Source organism: Coffea arabica, chromosome 11e (assembly GCF_036785885.1).
Source record: "Coffea arabica cultivar ET-39 chromosome 11e, Coffea Arabica ET-39 HiFi, whole genome shotgun sequence".
Classification (NCBI taxonomy): Eukaryota; Viridiplantae; Streptophyta; class Magnoliopsida; order Gentianales; family Rubiaceae; genus Coffea; species Coffea arabica.
In genome coordinates this window covers 20,658,831-20,665,335 of record NC_092331.1, presented here as the reverse complement: position 1 = coordinate 20,665,335, position 6,505 = coordinate 20,658,831, and the positions used below count along the sequence as shown (strand labels likewise).

The window sequence follows — 6,505 nt, the reverse complement described above, 5'->3', positions numbered from 1 at the left end:
AATTGATCTTTCCAAAAAAACTCTTCACATCTTTTTGAGTTTTTGGAATGAACATATCTCGAATTTCTCTAATTTTCGCAGGATATATCTATATATCCTTTTTGCTGACAATAAAATTCAATAATTTATCAAGTGGGGCTCCAAAAGCACATTTCGCAGGGTTCTACTTCAAATTATACCTTCTCAACCTTTTAATAGTTTCTTTAAATCAACCAAACAGTCTTCAACCTTTTTGGATTTAATTATGATGTCATCCACATAAATCTCTATTTTTTGTGGATCATGTCATGGAACAGAGTAGTCATGGTTCTTTGATATGTAGCTCCAATAATTTTTAATCCAAAAAGACATCATTTGATAACAAAATGTTTTCCATGGGATAATAAAAGAAATTTTCTCTTTATCCTCTTCTACCATCAAGATCTGATGATACCCAATAAAATAATCACTAAAAGATTCAATCTCGTGTTCAGCAGTGTTGTCCAAAAGGATATGGATATTTGGCAAAGAAAAATCATCTTTTGGACTAATTTTATTCAAATCCCTATAATCAATACATACTCGCACCTCCCCAGATTTCTTAAGCACTGCTATAGGATTCAAGAGCGAAATTGAATAATGAGACACCACAATGATCTTGGCACTGAACTATTTCACAGTTTGTTCATTTATCTTAAGGCTCATTTCTGGTTTAAATTTATTTGACTTTTGCTTTACAGGCAAAAAATCCGGATCAATTAATAACTTGTGAACCACTATGTCTATAGAGATTCCTGACATATCATCGTATGATCATGTAAACACATCTTCAAACAATATTAAGAATTCGATCATTTCCTTCTTCTGCTTCTTATTCAAATGAATGCTGATTTTTACTTCTTTAACCTCATTCTTAATGTCAATATTGATGATTTCCGTTTCTTCTAAGTTTAGTTTAGCTTTCTCTTCATATTGTTCTAAATCTCTTGAAATGGATTCATATTCTTCCTCGGTGTTACTCTCATTTTGAATTTTAGATTGCATAATTTTAAATTCATGAGAGATATCAAGATTGCAGCCATCGAATTCCAAAATGGTGACATCCAAAGGGTCAAGGGTTTTATTTGTGGCCATTTGAAAATAGAATAGAAGATACGTAATAAATAAATAGAAAACAATTTAAAATGTAGGAGAAGTCTTCCATTCCATTGAGTTCAAAATTCATCAAAACTTCACAAAATGAGAAATATATAGATATGATTGCTATTTAAAGATATATCTAGCCCAAACCTTTATTTCCATTTTAGCAATTTTCTTGAATGAGACAAACTATATTAACTGAAACGAAAATAAAGGTCCAAAAAATAAAGCAATTTCTTTTAACAAAAGATCCAAACTACAACCCTATCTGGATATGAATTTAGATCAAAAGACAATTTCCTTAAATTTATCAAAATTCCCATCAAGAGGGAAGATAATTAATAGTCCAATTTTGAATGACTATTTCGAAAATTGGCAAAAATTCTGAATCCTCTAATGGCTCCTCCTCACAAGTAGCTCCGAAAAATAATTAAGATAAGTCCACTTTAACCTCGTCAACAGGATCCTCTTTTTCTGACATGATCACCTCTGATGGATGAAAAAAGATGTGACATAGCAGTGGGACGTGTGACGACCCCACTTCCCCCTAAGGCGAACCAGAGGGTTGGCGGGTCGCCTGCCTAGCTCTCGCCAGGACTCACGCAAGCAAACCGACCAAATATCCACGTATAACTTAAACCAAAACACAATCCGCCATCCGATCATGCCAACTTTTAAGCGGCTTGAATACTAAAACACATTAACTTCAAAGATGACAGCAACCGAAGTTAGCCAATCGGCGGCTCCCAAACACCTCACGCGTTACATTCAAGAAGTAAGGTCTTACAGTTTCCAAAACATGAAATTTCATACAGCCCAAGTATATATACACATACAAGCCAAATATTATAATCAGGGTTTACACATCTCCAGCTTCAATCCCAAAACAAAACTATGTCGTTTAAATTCAAATACATTACAAGTCACAAAACGAAGTAGATACATTCTTAAGAAGATATAAGCAGCTCAGATTTCTCAAACCTCAAGACCTGTCAAGGAAAACAAATAAACGTGGGGTGAGCTAAAGCTCAGTGGTGCCCCAAAATCATGCAATCACTCGAAACAATTAACACGTATTGATTCGACTGAAGTAAATAAATAGGGAAGCAATAATATTCAAGTATACCTTAGACTGGTCGAGGGATTCACCCAACGACATTACATCCAACACTTATATTTATAGACTGGTCGAGGGATTCACCCAACGACATTACATCCAACACTTATATTTATAGACTGGTCGAGGGATTCACCCAACGACATTACGTCTAGCACTTGATTGTTATAGACTGATCGAGGGATTCACCCACCGACTTTACGTCCAGCACTTGATTGTTATAGACTGATCGAGGGATTCACCCAACGACTTTACGTCTAGCACTTAATTGTTATAGACTGATCGAGGGATTCACCCAACGACTTTACGTCCAGCACTTGATTGTTATAGACTGATCGAGGGATTCACCCAACGACTTTACGTCTAGCACTTAATTGTTATAGACTGATCGAGGGATTCACCCAACGACTTTACGTCCAGCACTTGATTGTTATAACAAGATAAGAAACCCTCCCACCCTTATGGTGTGGTACATTCCCCTGCCTAGTAATTTAGCACTTAGCAAACGCAAGCAAGATATTCACGAAAAACACTTCAAGCAAGTCACCACTCGAAAGGCTAGTGTGATAAGGTACACACTGCTCACTTCGATGGATCAGCAATCATTTTTGGCAATTATCACATAACGAGTCGATAAAGCACTTTAACCAAATAGTCATAAAACAGGCAGGGACACTCACCAAAAGTGAAGCTCAAAAGTCAAGCTGGGAATCGAAGTCCACGTCCTCGCTACACCCTAGAAATCCAAGTTTTAAAACTATAAGTTTTACTAAACAAGTTCTTGTTTTGTATATAAAAGGTTATCCTGTATAAAACTAATTTAATTTCTCGAAACAAATCAATCATTCCCTTGGAATTAAGGCTAGTAAAGAAATAAAATATCTCGTATGGTTTCTTTAAAGGTATTTCCCCTCTAGAGGGCAAACTAGAACCAAATTAATTCAAACAAGTTTTCTTTGTCTTTTATTTGAAATTATTCAAATCTAATGTTTTTAACGAATTTCCTTTAAAACGTCTAGTCAAGGATAGTTTTAGGAAAGCTTAAAATTTAGAAGGTTAAATACGATTACTCCCTAAAGATAATAAACTAGCTTAAGCAAAATAAAGGAATTAACTAGTCTGCAAGGTTTTAAAAGTCCAAATAACTAAGTTTTAATAATATACTAAACTCAATTCTATCACTTGATATTAAGGCAGAATATTTCCACAAAATTTGATTTTGAAAATATTCAAGATCAAGAATAATCAAAACGGTCTTCACAAATTCAGCTCATTTGCACAATGGATTCCCAAGTCACCAAGATAAACAAAAATCACAAACCAAATATCAATTTCTCTAGGGCTTCATCAATCATTAGCCCTAGGTCTCAACAGATTCAATTCTAATCAAAATCAACCAAAGGAAGTCCAAAGTATTAAAACAATTCCAAATCACAAATCGTGGACCTTCCAAATGCATTTTGGCCAAACCACTTAAACAATTCCACCAAGAATTTAACCCTTGCAAAAATTACTTAAGTGGCCAAGAGCTTCATCAATCATTAGCTCTTGGTATCAAACAAACATCCTTTGCCACAAACAACAGAGATTTTAACTCAAATATAGAAGATAAGTCACGGCTAGCTTGCATTCAAATAATTCTAGAAGTTCATATTTTCCTTTCTTGCTTCGATAGTCAAGAAAAATTCTAGCAAATGTCAATTCAAGATGTCTATTAGATCTCCATCTTTTACTTGCTAGATGCACTAAACATATAGCTTATACCCTGCTCAACTTAAGCTAAAGCAAATAATACACGAATCCAGAAAAATAAACTCATTAAAAGCTTGAGCTAGTACGGCTAGCAACCACGTACAGATTTCCAGCAAAGATACTTCATAATTTTCAACAAGATTTCCATCCTTATCTTGCTTTAACCACTAAACACTTAACATGCGTTTTGTCCAACATGGAATGAGTCAAATGGTAAATAATTCCAGCAAGTTATTCCACCAAGAAGTCCTCATAAATCTGTCATCAGTTAGGATATCATTTTTCCAGCAATTGTATGTCCTTATCACAACTTTTTCCTTGGCTAAAACAGAGTATTATGGTCTCAAATTTAACATGCAACTACTTAACTAACTGATTAACATATCTAGTTCAGAAAACAACTTCAATCATCAACACAAAATCATCTAAAAATTTCCAGAAACATCCAACAAGTCTCAGATGAAACATGCATGTAGCAGATTCAGTTTCGTTTTATTTTTCTGATCTAAACCCACCAATTAACCACATGCAAAGCTCAATTATCATGTTATTAACTAGTTATTCATGGTTGCAAACTCAAAACAACGAAATTGAATCAAATGAAGCTACATTACTAAGACAAACTCTCGGCCAACTCAATAGATTTCCAGCAATTAGATTGGTCCTAAATCCAACTTTTCCCTCGGTTAATTCATGGTATTAGGTGCTTAAAATTAACATGCAAATATTTAACTTGCTAATCAATATTTCTAGTTCAAAATCGGATTCAAACACAGCCCTAATCATCCAAGAAAACCAGAAACTCTGTTCAATTAGTCATGGATGAAGTTGCATGCATAGATTTTCTGTTCTCATTTTATTTCCTTGGTTAGCCGAGCTACTTAGCCACATGCAAGACTTAATTACCTTCTTATTAGTGAGCTAATCATATTCGCAAGCTCTGGTGTATCAATTAACCAAAATTACAGCTGCGTTTCTGGTTTAAGCTCACGGCAAGTCTAAATTTCTTGCGCACAACAGAAATTCTGTTCTTAAAATTCCCATTCGAGTGCCTAACATCAACATGCATGTCCCTAGCTGACTTATCCTTATTGTAATTAATTAGTTAAACACTAAATCAAACTCAAATTGTCGCAGGAAATCAGAAATAATGCTACATTTCTAAAATAGCTACTCGGCAGAATGTTTAGCCCCAAAACAGAATTTTTGTATACTATACCACATCATCCGAATGCACAAATCAACATGCATGGTATTAGACTTCAAGTTTTCGTCCAGCTAAAGTCACTTAGGTGTTCAGATGTCCCAGAAAAATGAAAATAAAACTGCATTATCGGCTCAACTTCTCAGCAGAAACATCAACATTCAAAACAGAAATTTTCTAATGGCTTAATCTCATTCATCCGATTGTACCATAGTACATGCATGCCTCTAGATAGCTCAAACTACCTCTGATCAGTCCTTAAACGATCCAGAAATTTACCTCACAGCAAGCTAAGCTTTCACGCAAAAATTCTGGAAAATTTCTGCTCCCTCTCGGCTCTCACGAACACTGGTTGGTCCTGGTTCGATTTGCAGCTGGAAATGGTGGTCTGAAGTGAACGAAAATGGTGATGATCAGCAGCTCCTCCGACTTCCACTTGCTCTCCCTGGTTTCACTCCGACTGACGGACAGAACCAAAAACATTCAATCCTGCGGTTTCTTTTCTTCCTCTCGGCTGCAGAATGCAGCTCGGCCTCTCTCACGCTCTCTCGGTTTGCCGACACTAGCAAGGCAGAGTGAATTGCAGTTGTGGCTTGAGATGTGAAGTGGAAAGGAAATGAGGAGGGTGCCGTGGTTTTGAGAGGTGTTTGTGGGTAGAATTGGTTGAGTGTTTGAGAGTTTTGAGTGTTTGATTGGGGAAGCTTTTCATTGGCCGAATGAAGAGGTTGTGAAGATGTTGTCCGGCAGGTTTGATTTTGGGATTGCATGGCTATTTTGAGATTGTATGGAGGGCATTTTGGTCTTTTCACATCTCCTCCTAATATCCCCTTAAGTCCTTGGCCCTAACTAAAGTCCAAAACTTATCCCCAAGTGTGATTTAAACGTCGAATTATACACTAGTCCTACAAGACCTTAATTATCGTAAGTCTTACGTCCTAAGTATATCTAGGATACTTTTATCGTTCTTGTCCAAAATTTATCGATTGCATCTTAATACTAAGGTTTCTGTATACTCTTAATCTTATTCGTAATAAAGTTAGCTATTGCAAATTAAGGAATTTATTTAAAGAGTAAACTTAATATAGCTCAAGAATTATTACTTTTAGTATAACAAAACTGAATAATTCAATATTGGGCACAATTATATTATTTATTACATAAAAATTATCTTTACACTTTATTTCAAAACCATTAATTACAATACTAGAGTTCAGGGAGATTAATTGTTAGATCAATGAAATGGTTTACCATTGAAGTATGAATTTAATGAAACAAAACTAGAATTTCAATAGTTTAGCACAATAATTTTATTT

General features: G+C 35.1%; 1 long non-coding RNA gene across 1 annotated transcript; it reads right to left on the bottom strand.

Moving 5' to 3' along the window:
* Window positions 1–1,963: 1,963 nt before the first annotated feature.
* LOC140020983 (uncharacterized) lies at window positions 1,964–5,772 on the bottom strand. Its single transcript, XR_011824943.1, has 3 exons — window positions 5,472–5,772; window positions 2,917–2,972; window positions 1,964–2,108 (listed from the first exon to the last, which is right to left on the bottom strand). It is a non-coding gene; the product is annotated as an uncharacterized lncRNA (long non-coding RNA).
* Between the last annotated feature and the right edge of the window lie 733 nt (window positions 5,773–6,505).